This window comes from Carcharhinus amblyrhynchos, chromosome 3 (assembly GCF_965287045.1).
Source record: "Carcharhinus amblyrhynchos chromosome 3, sCarAmb.v2.hapA, whole genome shotgun sequence".
NCBI classification, from domain to species: Eukaryota; Metazoa; Chordata; class Chondrichthyes; order Carcharhiniformes; family Carcharhinidae; genus Carcharhinus; species Carcharhinus amblyrhynchos.
In genome coordinates this window covers 140,600,642-140,617,160 of record NC_137326.1, presented here as the reverse complement: position 1 = coordinate 140,617,160, position 16,519 = coordinate 140,600,642, and positions in this window count along the sequence as shown.

Sequence of the window (16,519 nt, the reverse complement as noted above, 5' to 3'; positions counted from 1 at the left end):
AAGAACTGTCCTCAGCCGAGTGTTGCAGATTGGCACATTCCAAGGTCCAGGACTACGTGCTGAGGGACGCGCTGAAGTTTGGGGCAGCTGCCGCAAAGGCACAATGGGGAAAGGCCACAGTGTAAGGCCTTTTGACGGAGGCAGACCGAGGGCCCGGGAACTGCAGAATACCCTCGACCTGCATAACTGTGTGCCAATCTGAGCACTAACGGCACACAGTAATTTATTGAGGCATGTATATAGCTTTAAGTATTGAAATGTATCGGCTGTAATTTGTATAAAAATGTAAAAATGTTTTGATTCTGCACTGTTTGCAATTCAAAGCCATGTAGATTTGCAACAGTTTATTTGAAATTTTTTATGAATAAAGTATATTTTTGGAAAAAAATCTGTTCTTATCAGTTTGCACAAATCTCCAGAGAACGGAGGGGAAAACGTACCCAATGCCGCCCTCATCCTGATGGCCACCTTTGTGTGCGGCTGCATCAAGCTGTGCGTAGATCCTCGGTACACTAACAGCAAGTGCCACTACTTTTTGAGGTTCTACCTGTCCCGAGTGTTGCGAAGGATGGGTCTGGCCACACTGCCGCGGAATGCTCCGAGTAGTTGGACCGTACCGCAGCACCTGTCCTTCGTGGAGAAATTCTTCTGCAAACACACCTTTGACCACATGACGATTAAGCAGTGGTTAGCGCGTTTGACAAGGTACCTCACAAGAGGTTATTGCAGAAGGTCAGGGGACATGGAGTTGGGGGTAGGGTGTTAGCGTGGATAGAGGATTGGTTGTCAAATAGGAGGCAGAGAGTGGGGGTCAATGGGTGCTATTCGGATTGGCGGATGGTGACTAGTGGGGTGCCCCAGGGGTCGGTGCTGGGGCCTCAGCTATTTACCATTTATATAGATGATCTGGAGGAGGGAACCGAGTGCAGGGTGTCGAAATTTGCTGATGACACCAAGATTGGGGGAACGGCAAATTGTGCGGAGGGTGTGGAGAGTCTGCAGAAGGATCTAGATAGGCTGGGCGAATGGGCCAGGAAATGGCAAATGGAATTTAATGTTGGCAAGTGTGAGGTGGTCCACTTTGGTAGGAAGAATGGTAGGAAGGACTATTACTTACGGGGCGAAAAACTGCAGCAGGCGACGGTGCAGAGGGACCTCGGGGTCCTTGTGCATGAATCGCAAAAACCCAGCTTGCAGGTGCAGCAGGTGGTCAGGAAGGCGAATGGGATGCTGGCCTTCATAGCGAGGGGGATTGAATATAAAAGTAGGGAGGTCTTGCTGCAGCTGTATAGGGCATTGGTGAGGCCGCAGCTGGAGTACTGTGTGCAGTTTTGGGCGCCGCACCTGCGCAAGGATATTTTGGCCCTGGAGGGAGTGCAGAGGAGGTTTACTAGGCTGATACCGGAGTTGAGGGGATTGAGCTATGAGGAGAGGCTGAATAAACTAGGCTTGTACTCGTTAGAGTTTAGAAGAATGAGGGGAGATCTCATTGAGACGTATAAGATGATGAATGGGATGGATAGGATAGAGGTGGAGAGACTCTTCCCGCTCAAAAAAGACAGTAGGACTAGGGGGCACAGCCTCAAGATAAAGGGGAGGCGGTTTAGAACGGAGTTGAGGAGGAACTTCTTCACTCAAAGGGTGGTGAATCTCTGGAATTCTCTGCCCGTTGAAGTGGTGGAGGCTGCCTCGCTAAATATTTTTAAGAAGCGGGTTGATGGGTTTTTGATAAGAGAAGGGATTAAGGGTTATGGGGAGAGGGCGGGAAAGTGGAACTGAGCCACGACAGATCAGCCATGATCTTATTGAATGGCGGGGCAGGCTCGAAGGGCTAGATGGCCTACTCCTGCTCCTATTTCTTATGTTCTTATGTTCTTATGTAATGTCCTTGGGGCCCTGAGAAAAAAGGAGATGGTGGATCCTGTCGGATGGTTCCCTGAGCAGACTGTCAGTGCCATCTGGCAGAATGCCTCATCACCAGAACTGACAAACAAGCACCAAGATCTGGCTTGGCTGGTGGTGAGAAAGGCACTCCCCATCAGATCCTTTATGCTCGTTCGAGGTCTCAACATCACCGCACGCTGCCCTTGAAGCGGCTGCGGGGCTGATGAGACGGTCGCACACCTCCATGTGGAATGTGCCTTTGCAAAGAAGGTCTGGAGTGAGATGCAGTGGTATTTGTCGGGGTTTGTCCGGAACAGCTCGGTGACGCAGGACTCTGTGCTCTATGGGCTGTTTCCGGAGACGCACACCAAAACAAATGTCAACTGCTGCTGGAAGGTCATCAACTTGGTGAAGGACGCACTTTGGTCTGCCCGAAACTTGCTGATCTTCCAGCTGAAAGAACTGTCCTCGACCGAGTGTTGCAGACTGGCACGTTCCAAGGTCCAGGACTATGTGCTGAGGGATGCACTGAAGCTTGGAGCAGCCGCTGCAAAGGCACAGTGGGGAAAGGCCACACTGTAAGGCCTTTTAACGGAGGCAGACCGAGGGCCTGGGAACTGCAGAATACCCTCGACCTGCATAACTGTGTGCCAATCTGAGCACTAACGGCACACAGTAATTTATTGAGGCATGTATATAGCTTTAAGTATTGAAATGTAGTGACTGTAATTTGTATAAAAATGTAAAAATGTTTTGATTCTGCACTGTTTGCAATTCAAAGCCATGTAGATTTGCAATGGGTTATTTGAGATTTTTATGAATAAAGTATATTTTTGGAAAAAAAAATCAGTTAACTGATCTGAGAAATAACGGCACACTTTTTAAGTAAATTTTATTTTAAGGCATGTATATAGTTTTAAGTTTTGAAATGTAATGACTAATTTGTGGAGGCCTGTAAAAATGTTTTTATTCTGCACTATTTGCAATTTATAGACATGTAGGTTTGTAATGTTTTAATTGAGGTTTTTATGAATAAAGTATATTTTTGAAATAAAAAAAATCAGTTGTTAACAATTCAGGACAAGCATGTTTCTGTAAAAATGAAGGATTTTTAATTGGAGCCAGATGAGGTGGGTGAGGTCTTTAATGAGTACTTTGCATGAGCATTCACAAAGGAGAAGGATGATGGTGAGAGTAGAAAGAGGATGTTGACATTCTAGGACATGTTGAGATAAAAAAGGAGGTATTGGAAGTTTAGAAAAAACATTAATCATAGAACTCTACAGTGCAGAAAGAGGGTCTTTGGCCCATCGAGTCTGCACCAAACACAATCCCACCCAGGCCCTACCCCCATATCCCTACATATTATACCCACTAATCCCTCTAACCTCTGCTACCCTGGACACTAAGGGACAATTTCTCAGCATGACCAATCAACCTAACCCGCACATCTTTGGACTGTGGGAGGAAACCCACGCAGACACGAGGAGAACATGCAAACTCCACACAGACAGTGACCCGAGCAGGGAATCGAACCCAGGACCCTAGAGCTGTGAAGCAGCAGTGCTAACCACTGTGCTGCTGTGCCACCCATTAAGGTGGACAAATCCCCAGGCCCAGATAGGGTCTATCCCAGAATATTGAGAGAGGCAAGGGAAAAAATTGCTGAGGCTTTGGCCAAAATTTTTGTATCCTCTTCAGCCACGGACGAGGTACCAGAGGATTGGAGAGTAGCTTTATTGTTCCTCTGTTTAAGAAGGGCAGAAGAGACAATCCGGGAAATTACAGGCTTATAGAACATAAAATAGTACAGCACAGTACAGGCCCTTCGGCCCTCGTTGTTGTGCTGAGCTATGTCCAAACCCAAGATCAAGCTATCCCACTCCCTATCATTCTGGAGTGCTCCATGTGCCTATCCAATAACCACTTGAAAATTCCTAAGGTGTCCGATTCCACTATCTCAGCAGGCAGTGCATTCCACACCCCAACCACTCTGAGTCAAGAATCTACCTCGGACATCCATCCTATATCTCCCACCGTGAACCTTATAGTTATGGCCCCTAGTAACAACTACATCCACCTGAGGAAATAGTTTCTGAACGTCCACTCTATCTATCCCCATCATCTTATAAACCTCAATTAAGTTGCCTCTCATTCTCCTCTGCTCTAAAGAGAAAAGCCCCAGCTCCCTCAACCTTTCCTCATAAGTCCGACCCTCCAAACCAGGCAGCATCCTGGTAAATCTCCACTGATCTCTCTCCAATGCTTCCACATCCTTCTTATAGTGAGGTGACCAGAACTGCACACAATAATCCAAATGTGGTCTCACCAAGGTCTGGTACAGTTTCAGCATAACCCCACAGCTCTTAAACTCAAACCCCCTGTTAATAAACACTAACACACTATAAGCCTTCTTCACGGCCCTATCCACTTGAATGGCAACATTCAGAGATCTGTGGATATGAACCCCAAGTTCTCTCTGTTCCTCCACATTCCTCAGAACCCTGCCATTGACCCTGTAATCCACATTCAAGCTTGTCCTATCAAAATGAATCACCTCACACTGAGTGTTAAACTCCATCTGCCACTTTTCTGCCCAGCTCTGCATCCTATCAATGTCTCTTTGCATCTTATAAGAGCCCTCTACCCCATCCACTACTCCACCAATCTTGGTGTCATCAGCAAATTTACTAACCCACCCTTCAGTCCCTTCTTCCAAGTCATTGATAAAAATCACAGATAGCAGAGGACCCAGCACTGATCCCTATGGTGCACCGCTGGTAACTGGCCTCCAGTCTGAAAATTGTCTCTCTACCACCACCCTCTGTCTTCTATGAGACAGCCAGTTTCTCATCCAACCGGCCAAATTTCCTTCTATCCCACACCTCCTTACTTTCTTCATGAGCTACCATGGGGAACCTTATCAAACGCCTTACTAAAATCCCTGTATACGACATCAACTGCTCTACCTTCATCTACACACTTACTTACCTCCTTAAAGAATTCAGTCAAATTTGTGAGACAGGACTTGGCCCTCACAAAACCGTGCTGACTATCCCTGATTAAGCTGCATCTTATGTTCCAATGAGACAGGGACGTTATGGTAGGTTACAGGAATCATGGTGTACAAAGGCTGTAATAAATCTAGTCAAGAAAAGAAAAGCTTACAAAAGGTTCAGAGAGAAGGTGGTGTAAAAACACAAGAACATGAGAAATAGGAGCAGGAGTGGGCCATCTAGCCCTTCGAGCCTTCCCTGCCATTCAATAAGATCATGGCTGACCTGAAGTGGATCAGTTCCACTTTCCCGCATTCTCCCTATAATCCTTAATTCCCTTGTCTATCAGAAACCTATCTACCCATGACTTAAATATATTCAGCGAGGTAGCCTCCACCACTTCAACGGGCAGAGAATTCCAGAGATTCACCACCCTTTGAGTGAAGAAGTTCCTTCACAACTCCGATCTAAACTGCCCCCCCCACTTATCTTGAGGCTGTGCCCTCTAGTCCTGCTACCCTTTCTAAGTGGGAAGAATCTCCCTACCTCTACCCTAACTATCCCCTTCATTATCTTATATGTCTCTGTAAGATCCCCCTCAGCCTTCTAAACTCCGAGTACAGACCCAGTCTATTCAATCTCTCCTCATAGGCTAACCCCCTTATCTCCGGTATCAGCCTCGTGAACCTTCTCTGCACTCCCTCCAAGGCCAATATATCCTTCTGCAAGTGCAGCAACCAAAACTGCACACAGTACTCCAGCTGCGGCCTCACCAGTACCCTGTACAGTTGCAGCAAGACCTCCCTGCTTTTATATTCTATCCCCCTCGCTATAAAGGCCAACATTCCATTTGCCTTCTTGACCACCTGCTGCACCTACAGACTGAGTTTTTGTGATTCGTGCACAAGGACCCCCAGGTCCCTCTGCACCGTAGCATGCTGCAGCTTTTTCCCTTCTAATAATAATCCCTCCTACTATTATTTCTACCAAAGTGGATAACCTCACACTTGCTAACATTATATTCCATCTGCCAGGTGCTCGCCCAGTCGCTCAGCCTATCCAGATCTCTCTGCAGACTTTCCACACCTTCCATGCAATTTGCTTTTCCACTCATCTTCGTGTCATCAGCAAATTTCGTCACCCTACAAAATGTTAGAGGTCTGGAAGAGTATACGGCTAATAGGAAGGATCTTAAGAAGGAAATTAGGAGAGCCAGAAGGGGTCATGAGGAGGCCTTGGCAGGCAGGATTAAGGAAAACCCCAAGGCATTCTACAAGTATGTGAAGAGCAAGAGGATAAGACGTGAAAGAATAGGACCTTTCAAGTGTGACGGTGGGAAAGTTTATATGGAACCAGAAGAAATAGCAGAGGTACTTAATGAATACTTTACTTCAGTATTCTCAGTGGAAAAGGATCTTGGTGGTTGTAGTGCAGACTTGTAGTGGACTGAAAAGCTTGAGCACATAGATATTAAGAAAGAGGATCTTTTGGAGCTTTTGAAAAGCATCAAGTTGGATAAGTCACTGGGACCAGATGGGATGTAAAACATCACTTACTGTACTGTCTGGAGACAATACACATCTCTTTAACCTGTGATCAGTGCTCCTTCCACTCACATTGTCGGCCACTGTAGGACTTGAACAGCAGGTTAGGTGTAAAGATTCGCATTCTAATCAGTAATCTGTAAACTGTCTGTGCTTTATATGCTCTGTCTGAGGCCAGAACTCTCCATTCACCTGACGAAGGGACAAACCCGAAAGCTAGTGAGTTTACTATCAAATAAATCGGTTGGACTTAAACCTGGTGTTGTCAGACTTTTTACTGTGATGATCTTCGCATCATCAATGGAGACAGGAGAGGTTCTAGAGGATTGGAGGATTGCGGATGTTGTTCCTTTATTCAAGAAAGGGAGTAGAGATAGCCCTGGAAATTATAGACCAGTGAGTCTAACGTCAGTGGTTGGTAAGTTGTTGGAGAAAATCCTGAGAGGCAGAATTTATGAACATTTGGAGAGGTAAAATATGATTAAGAATAGTCAGCACGGCTTTGTCAAAGGCAGATCATGCCTTACGAGCCTGATTGAATTTTTTGAAGATGTGACTAAACACATTGATGAAGGAAGAGCAGTAGATGTGGTTTATATGGACTTCAGCAAGACATTTGATAAGGTGCCCCATGCAAGGCTTATTGAGAAAGTGGGGGGGCATGGGATCCAAGGGGACATTGCTTTGTGGATCCAGAACTGGCTTGCCGACAGAAGGCAGAGAGTGGTTATAGATGGGTCATATTCTGCATAGAGGTCAGTCACCTCTGAGACCCTTACTCTTTGTGATTTTTATAAATGACCTGGATGAGGAAGTGGAGGGATGGGTTGGTAAGTTTGCCGATGACACAAATGTTGGTGGTGTTGTGGATAGTGTGGAGGGATGTCAGAAGTTGCAGTGAGACATTGATAGGATGCAAGACTGGGCAGAGAAGTTGCAGATGGAGTTCAACCCAGATAAGTGTGAAGTGGTTCATTTTGGCAGGTCAAATAGGATGGCAGAATATAATATTAATGATAAAACTCTTGGCAGTGCGGAAGATCAGAAGGATCTTGGGGTCCGAGTTCATAGGACGCTCAAAGCATCTGCGCAGGTTGAAGCTGTGGTTCTGAGCCACAACAGATCAGCCATGATCTTATTGAATGGCGGGGCAGGCTCGAAGGGCTAGATGGCCTACTCCTGCTCCTATTTCTTATGTTCTTATGTTAAGAAGGCGTATGGTGTACTGGCCTTCATCAATCGAGAAATTGAGTTCAGGAGTCGAGAGATAATGTTGCAGCTATATAGGACCCTGGTCAGACCCCACTTGGACTACTGTGCTCAGTTGAATGAGAAATTGCCTCATTACAGAAGGATGTGGAAGCATAGAAAGGGTGCAGAGGAGATTTACAAGGATGTTGTCTGGATTGGGGAGCATGCCTTATGAGGATAGGTTGAAAGAGCTCGGTCTTTTCTCCTTGGAGAGTCAAAGAATGAGGGGTGACCTGATAGAGGTGTATAAGATGTTGAAAGGTATTGATCAAGTGGATAGTCAGAGGCTATTTCCCAGGGCTGAAATGGTCGCCACAAGGGGACACAGGTTTAAGGTGCTGGGGAGTAGGTACAGAGGAGATGTCAGGGGTAAGTTTTTCACTCAGAGAGTGGTGGGTGCGTGGAATGGACTGCCGGCAAGGGTAGTGGAGGCGGATTCAGTAGGGTGTTTTAAGAGACTTTTAGATAAGTACATGGAACTTAGTAAGATAGAGGGTTATAGGTAAGCCTAGTAATCTCTAAGGTAGGGACATGTTCGACACAACTTTGTGCACCGAAGGGACTGTATTGTGCTGCAGTTTTTCTATGTTTCTAAATGTTCCCTGGAGCAAGTTGAGTGGAGGAGCGATTTGTGACTGGTGCAGTAAGGTAAGCGATTGAGTATATTTTTATTTTTTCGTGGGTTTTTTCTTTTAGCGAGTAGTTTAAATTTAAAGCAGAAGTAAGTAGCGGGGTGAGCTGGGAAGGGCGCACTATACAGCGGCAGCGTTGAGAGCAGGCACAGAGTGAGAGGGAGCAGAGTGAAGGCTGAAAGGGCTTCGGCTCAACGGGATTCGGCGAGAACAGGCAGAGGCAGGGCAGGTTGTGGTTTTGGTTCTTCCAAAACTATAAAGGAAAGGGTAATTATGAGTGAGAGGCCAGTTTGCTGCTTTCGGTATCGGATGTGGGAGTTCCTGGAGACAACTTTCCTCCCGGAAGTCCATATCTGTGCCAGGTGCGTGGAACTGCAACTCCTGAGGGACCGTGTTAGGGAGCTGGAGCTGCGGCCCATTGTCCTTAGTTTAGTCAGGGAGAATGAGAAATTCATAGATAAAAGTTATAGGCAGGTAGTCACACTGGGGCCTCGGGTGGAAGACACATGGGTCACAGTTAGGAACGGTAAAAGTCAGAAGGGTGATGTACCAGAGAGTACCCCAGTGGCAGTCTCCCATAATAGTAAGGGCTGGGTGACAGATGGGAGAGGGGAGGGGATTGAGCAGTCAGTGAAGAGATCCCCTGGGGTTGGCCCCCTCCAAAATAGGTATATTGTTTTGGATTCTGTGGAGGGAGATGACCCTCCAGGGGTAAGCCACGAGGACCAGATCGCTGGCACGGAGTCAGGCTCTGTGGCCCAGAAGGGAAAGAGGAGGATTAAGAGAGCAATAGTGGTGGGGGACGCGATGGTTAGAGGCATGGACGGGCGGTTCTGTGGGCGTGAGCGAGACTCCAGGATGGTAGTCTGCCTCCCCGGTGCTGGGGTCCTGGATGTCTCTGAGCGGATAGGAAGCATATTAAAAAGGGAAGGTAATCAAACAGATGTCATTGGTGAAAGTAGGTAGAAAGAGCAGGGGGATCCTGCGAGAGCAATTCAGGGAGATGAGTGCGAGGCTAAAAGGTAGGGCCTCTAGGGTAGCAATCTCTGCACTGCTCCCAGTGCCTCGTGCTAGTGAGGCTAGGAACAGGGGAATTGTACAATTGAACGCATGGCTAAAGGACTGGTGCAGAAGGGAGTGTTTCAAATTTGTGGATCACTGGGAAGTCTTCAGGAGAGGATGGCGCCTGTACAAGAAGGACGGGTTACATCTTAACTGGAACGGCACCAATGTTCTGGCTGGGAGTTTTGCTAGAGTGTTTCGGGAGGGTTTAAACTAATGTGGCAGGGGGGTGGGGAATCAAAACAGTAGGTCACTAAGCACAGAGGGTGGGGACGAGCTTGGGGCCAGGACAAGGCTATCTAAGAAGAAGAGCATTCTGGAGGAGGATGACCTAAGTGGGCCTGGAGGTCTGGCGTGCATCTGCTTCAATGCAAGGGGTGTAACAGGTAAGACAGACGAACTTAGGGCCTTAATGCTTACGCAAAATTTGGATGTGGTTGCGGTGAAGGAGACTTGGTTAAAAGAAGGACAGGACTGGCAGCTGAATATTCCAGGGTGTAAGTGTTTTAGGCAAGACAGAGGAGGGGCTAAAAGAGGTGGAGGAGTAGCAATATTAGTTAGGGAGCATATTACAGTGGTGCAGAGGGTGGACAGTTTAGAGGGGTCGTGTAACGAGTCGCTGTGGGTGGAGCTCAGAAATAGGGCGCAGTCACTATGCTGGGGGTATACTACAAACCTCCCAACAGCCCACGGGAAGTGGAGGAACAGATATGTGAGGAGATTCTGGATAGGTGCAGAAAAAATAGGGTTGTTGTAGTGGGAGACTTTAATTTCCCTTGTATAGCCTGGAAAGTGCTGAGGGCTGGGGGTCTGGACGGGGAGGAATTTGTAAAATGCGTACAGGAAGGTTCTTTGGAATAGTATGTACATGGCCCAACTAGAGAGGGGGCTATACTGGACCTAGTTCTGGGAAATGAGCCCGGTCAGGTCATCAAAGTTTCAGTTTTAACCCTCTGCTCTGCCACATGAGTTCACTACATCATAAGAACATAAGAAATAGGAGCAGGAGTAGGCCATCTAGCCCTTCGAGCCTGCCCCGCCATTCAATAAGATCATGGCTGATCTGAAGTGGATCAGTTCCACTTTCCCACTTTCTCCCCATAACCTTTAATTCCCTTGTCTATCAGCCTATCCAGAAACCCTCTGCAAACTTTCCACACCCTCCACGCAATTTGCTTTACCACTCATCTTCGTGTCATCAGCAAATTTCATTACCCTACACTCAGCCCCCTCCTCCAGATCATCTATATAAATGGGAAATAGCTGAGGCCCCAGCACCGATCCCTGCGGCACTCCACACTCCACTAGTTACCAACCGCCAACCAGAATAGCAACCATTGACACCAATTTCCTATTAGACAACCAATCCTCTATCCACGCTAATCAGGAAGTGAATTTTTAAACTCTTCCAAAATAATAATTTCTCTAAAAGCCTCATGAGCCTGGTCTATTTTCAGTGGCCTTACCTAGCTGTCAAAATTATTTTATTTGATCGTTTCAAGTTCTATGTACATTTGACCAGGTTTCTTCCTTAGATTTCTAAACTGTTTTCCGTATGTTTCTGGCACTAGTTCACATCTACTTAAGTGTCTTTTATCACCCCTTCGTACTACCCAGATACCTCTTCTGATAGTGATGTAAACATCTCACTAGCTCTGCCTAGCAACTTCATTTGAATCATTTGAAAATTTTCTTTTTCCTTTGCTTTTAATCCCAATTCAAACTGTTTCAATTCCTTTCCATGTCCCAGCTGTTTAAATTCTTTTGCTCTTTGTTTCTCACTCCATCTTGCTTTTGTTTCTAACGCCTTGCTATTGAAAGTTGGATCGGAAAGACTTTGGCGAAGTGCACAAGCTTTCAAAGGAGGCTGAATGTTTTAAGTGAGCATGTTTTAAAGGAGAAATGAGCCTGCTCAAGTGCCGGGACTAACTTTGGACTTGTTCCTGTAGTGCTACACAGAAGTGTGCTAAATGGCAAAAAACGTATTTCGATTGCATGAGTTAATGCAAAAATGGCTTTTCTTTGGATTGGTTTATGAGTTGCCTGTGAAGTCATGTTTTACTGATGTTGATTTTAGTTTGCTTGTTACAATAGAAGTCTTAAAACGTGAAATCTTGCTCTATAATAATCTGTCGGTCACTGGGAACTTCATCTTTTCTTTTAAAGTTATGGTTCAGTACTGGGATCATAACACCAACCATATAAAGCGCTCCTGGAAAAACTCCATTCAGCACCTGCAGATTGCTGTTTAAACTCAATTTACTCAAGTTGCATTATGTTAATCAGCAGTTTAGAACATAGAACACTACAGCACAAACAGGCCCTTTGGCCCACAAGTTGTGTCGATCATATCCATACCTACCAGTCCTATCTATAACTCTCAATCCCATTAAGCCAGAATAGTACAAAATTCCTGACTTTCAAACTGGCATATCTTATTAACACAGCACCCATTTATCATTCATTCATCCATGGGATGTAGGTCTATAGATTCATTGACATTTACAGCACAGAAGGAGGTTAATCACCCCAGCATGTCCACACGAGCCAAATATGATCTGACCACAGTAATTCCATTTCCAGCACTTGGCCATAGCCATGGAGGTTATGGCAATGCAACTGAATATCTAAATAAATGCAGTCATCACTGGCTTAGAATTTATTGCCCTTCCTTAATTGCCCTTGAGAAGATGCAGTTCCTGTAGGTGCACCCATGGTGCTATTAGGATGGGAGTTCCTAGATTTTAACCCAGTGATAGTAAAGGGACGGCCAATGTATTTCCAGATCAAGATAGTTACTGTTCTGTGAATTACTCACTTGTGCAACAAATTCTAAATCATCTAAATTGAACATATCCACAAAATTGTCCATTTGATTTTCTTGAACCAGTTTAACAAGTTCTCCCTCCTGTAATCCCATGTGCCAGTCACACTCTGAGTGCAGAAAGACTTCATCTCTCTCTTCACAACCATAATGATAATTTCAAATGAATGATACTTTATCATTAACTCTTTGGAATTATTAGTTGCAGAGTGACAGCTTACACCTTGGAAGACAATGGTTTCTACTTTACTGACTAACGCTGTGTTAAACATTGCCTGGTGTGGCTCAGGAGCTCCATTCCAACATGACATCTCCATACATTCGTTGCAGATCAGGGTACATAAGAACATAAGAAATAGGAGCAGGAGTAGGCCATCTGGCCCTTCGAGCCTGCCCCGCCATTCAATAAGATCATGGCTGATCTGTCGTGGCTCAGTTCCACTTTCCCGCCCTCTCCCCATAACCCTTAATCCCCTCTCTTATCAAAAACCCATCAACCCGCGTCTTAAAAATATTTAGCGAGGTAGCCTCCACCACTTCAACGGGCAGAGAATTCCAGAGATTCACCACCCTTCGAGTGAAGAAATTCTTCCTCAACTCCGTTCTAAACCGCCCCCCCCTTTATCTTGAGGCTGTGCCCCCTATGGGACACCTTATCAAAGACTTCTTGAAAATTTGTCTTAATTCAGGAGCCAAGGAGTAAACAACACTGATCCAGTAACATTAATTTTGCACTGTAAGTTCAAGTGTCACATTACTGAAAGAAAGCGCACACAATTCCATAAAGAATGGTGGCAGTTTAGAAGATTGGACAGAACGTAAAACACAGCAAGGGATGATTAAGTGAAAAAGAGGCAGAAAATAGAGTACAAGAGAAAGCTAGCTATAAATATATAAACAGATAGTAAGAGTTTCCACGGGTATTTAAGAGATAGTGTGGGGATTTGGAGAGGAATTTGCTGGTGATACTGTAAAGTGGTCCTCTACAGAGGGAGTCTGGGGAATTAATGGAAAATAAGGAAATGGTAGATTGATTGAACAGATGTTTTGTATGTCTTTATTGTACAGGCTACAGATAACATCCCAGAAATAAGTGTGCATCAGGAGGTGAAAGGGAGGAACTTGAAACAACCACAATCACCAGGGAAAGAGTATTTATAAAATTATTAGAAGTAAAAGCAGACACATCCCAGGTCCTGATGGACTTCATCCTAGGATCGTAAAAGAAAGGGCTGATGAGATGAGAATTAGGAAGCATAGGTTGGACTAGGAGACTATAGGGTCTCGGAACGTCCAAAATGTGGAAATTTTTCAAGGAGCAGCTACTGCGAGTCCTTGATATGTATGTCCCTGTCAGGCAAGGAGGAATTGGTCGAGCTAGGGAACCGTGGTGCACTAGGAAAGTTGATTCGCTGGTTAAAAAGAAAAAGGAGGCTTATGTCCGGATGAGACTTGAGGGCTCAGGTAGTGCACTAGAGAGCTTTAGATTGGCTAGGAGGGAGTTCAAGAGAGAGTTAAGAAGGGCTAAAAGAGGACATGAGAAGACTTTGGCTGATAGGGTTAAGGAGAATCCTAAGGCGTTCTATAGATATGTTAAGAACAAAAGGTTGGTTAGGGCAAGATTAGGGCCAGTTAGAGACAGCAGTGGGAATTTATGTGTGGAACCGGAAGAGATTGGTGAGGCATTGAACCAATATTTCTCTTCGGTGTTCACGCAGGGGGACATAAATGTAGTTGTAGAGAACACTGGGTTACAGGGTTGTAAACTGGACAGTATTGCAGTTGATAAGGAGGATGTGCTAGTTATTCTTGAGGGTTTGAAAATAGATAAGTCCCCTGGGCCAGACGGGATTTACCCTAGGATTCTCTGGGAGGCAAGGGAGGAGATTGCAGAGCCTCTGGCTCTGATCTTCAGGTCGTCGTTGGTCACCGGTATAGTGCCAGAAGATTGAAGGTTAGCGAATGTTGTCCCATTGTTTAAGAAGGGGAACAGAGACTTCCCCGGGAATTATAGACCGGTGAGTCTTACTTCTGTTGTGGGCAAGGTTTTAGAAAAAATTATTAGGGATAGGATTTATAGTTATTTGGAGAGTAATGAAATGATTAGAGATAGTCAGCATGGTTTTGTGGAGGGTAGGTCGTGCCTTACTAACCTTATTGAGTTTTTTGAGAAAGTGACCAAAGAGGTGGATGGGGGTAAGGCAGTTGACGTATATATGGACTTTAGTAAGGCGTTTGATAAGGTTCACCATGGAAGGCTTCTGCAGAAATTGCAGATGTATGGGATTGAGGGTGATTTAGGAAATTGGATTAGGAATTGGCTGGCGGATAGGAGACAGAGGGTGGTGGTTGATGGTAAGTATTCGACATGGAGTTCAGTTACGAGTGGTGTGCTTCAAGGATCTGTTTTGGGGCCACTGCTGTTTGTAATTTTTATAAATGATCTGGATGAGGGTATAGCTGGGTGGATTAGTAAATTTGCTGATGACACCAAAGTCGGAGGTGTGGTTGATAGTGAGGAAGGGTGTCTTAGTCTACAGGGAGACTTGGACAAGTTGCAGAGCTGGGCCGAGAGGTGGAGGATGGAGTTTAATGCGGAAAAGTGTGAGGTAATTCACTTTGGCAGGAATAATGGATGTGTAGAGTATGGGGCTAACGGTAGGACTCTGAATAGTGTGGATGAACAGAGGGATCTAGGTGTATGTATACATAGATCCCTGAAAGTTGGGAATCAAGTAGGTAGGGTTGTTAGGGAGGCATACGGTGTCTTGGAGTTTATTGGTAGGGGGATTCAATTTAGGAGCCGCAGCGTCATGTTGCAACTGTACAAGACTCTGGTGCGGCCGCACTTGGAGTATTGTGTGCAGTTCTGGTCCCCACATTATAGGAAGGATGTGGAGGCTTTGGAGAGGGTGCAGAGGAGGTTTACCAGGATGTTGCCTGGTATGGCGGGGAGGTCCTATGAGGACAGACTGAGGGATTTGAGGTTGTTTTTGTTAGAAAGAAGGCGGCTGCGAGGGGACCTTATTGAGACGTATAAGATGATTAGAGGTTTGGATAGGGTGGACAGTGATAGCCTTTTTCCTCGGATGGAGAAAGCTAGCATGAGGGGGCATAGCTTTAAATTGAGGGGTGGTAGTTATAGGACGGATGTCAGGGGTAGGTTCTTTACCCAGAGGGTGGTGAGGGATTGGAATGCCCTGCCTGCTGCAGTTGTAAATGCGCCTAGTTTGGGGGCGTTTAAGAGATCTGTGGATAGGTTTATGGATGGAAAGGGTTTGGTTTAGGTTAGAGGGTCATTTTTTTTTAACTGGTCGGCACAACATCGTGGGCCGAAGGGCCTGTTCTGCGCTGTATTATTCTATGTTCTATGAGATGGTAGCTGCACTGATTTTAATTTTTTGACATTCCCTATATTCTGGAAGGTCCCATTAGATTGGAAATAACAAATATAACTCCTCTATTTAGGTGTCAGGAAACTACATAGTTTAACATCTGTCACAAGGAAAATGCTAGAATTTATTATTAAGGAGGGCATTTACAAAACCTCAATACAATCACGCAAAATCAACATGTGTTCTCCAAAAGTCAGTTTTGGGTTCATTGCTCTTGAATTTTAATAAACAACCTCACCTCAGATGCACGAAAGAATATTATACAATTTGCAAATTATACAAAACTTGGAACATAGTGGAGAGTAATGATAGTTAGAGACATTAGGACGACTGACATGAAAGTGAAATAAGCTGCATCGCGTTAGATGGAGGTCACTGTAGAGAAGTGTGAAGCGAGTAATTTTGGGAGGACAAATGTGGAAAACTAATATATTATAAATGGCTTAATTTTAAAAAGCATAGGCAAGCAGAAAAACCTTGGTGCCAAAATACACAAACCCTCCAAGGTTGGAGGGCAAATTGAAATGCAGTTAAAAACATTGTACGGGTTTATAAATATAGAGACATAAAATATAAAAGCAAAGTGATTGGGCTAGAGCTTGATAGATCATTGGTTAGGCCGCCTCTGGAATACTGTGGACAATTCTGGCACCACATTTTAGAAAAAAATGTAACAGCCATAGAAAGAACACAGATAAGGGCTACCAGGATGTTACTAAGAACGAAGGCTTCAGATATAGAATCCTACAGTGCAGAAGGAAGCCACTCAGTCCATTGAGTCCGCACCAACCACAATGCCACCCAGGCCCCATCCCCATACATTTACCATAACTGTCCCCCTGACACTGAAGGGCAATTTAGCATGGCAAATCCACAAATCCGCACATCTTTGGACTGTGGGGTTAGCAGGGTAAGTATGTGGGGTTACAGG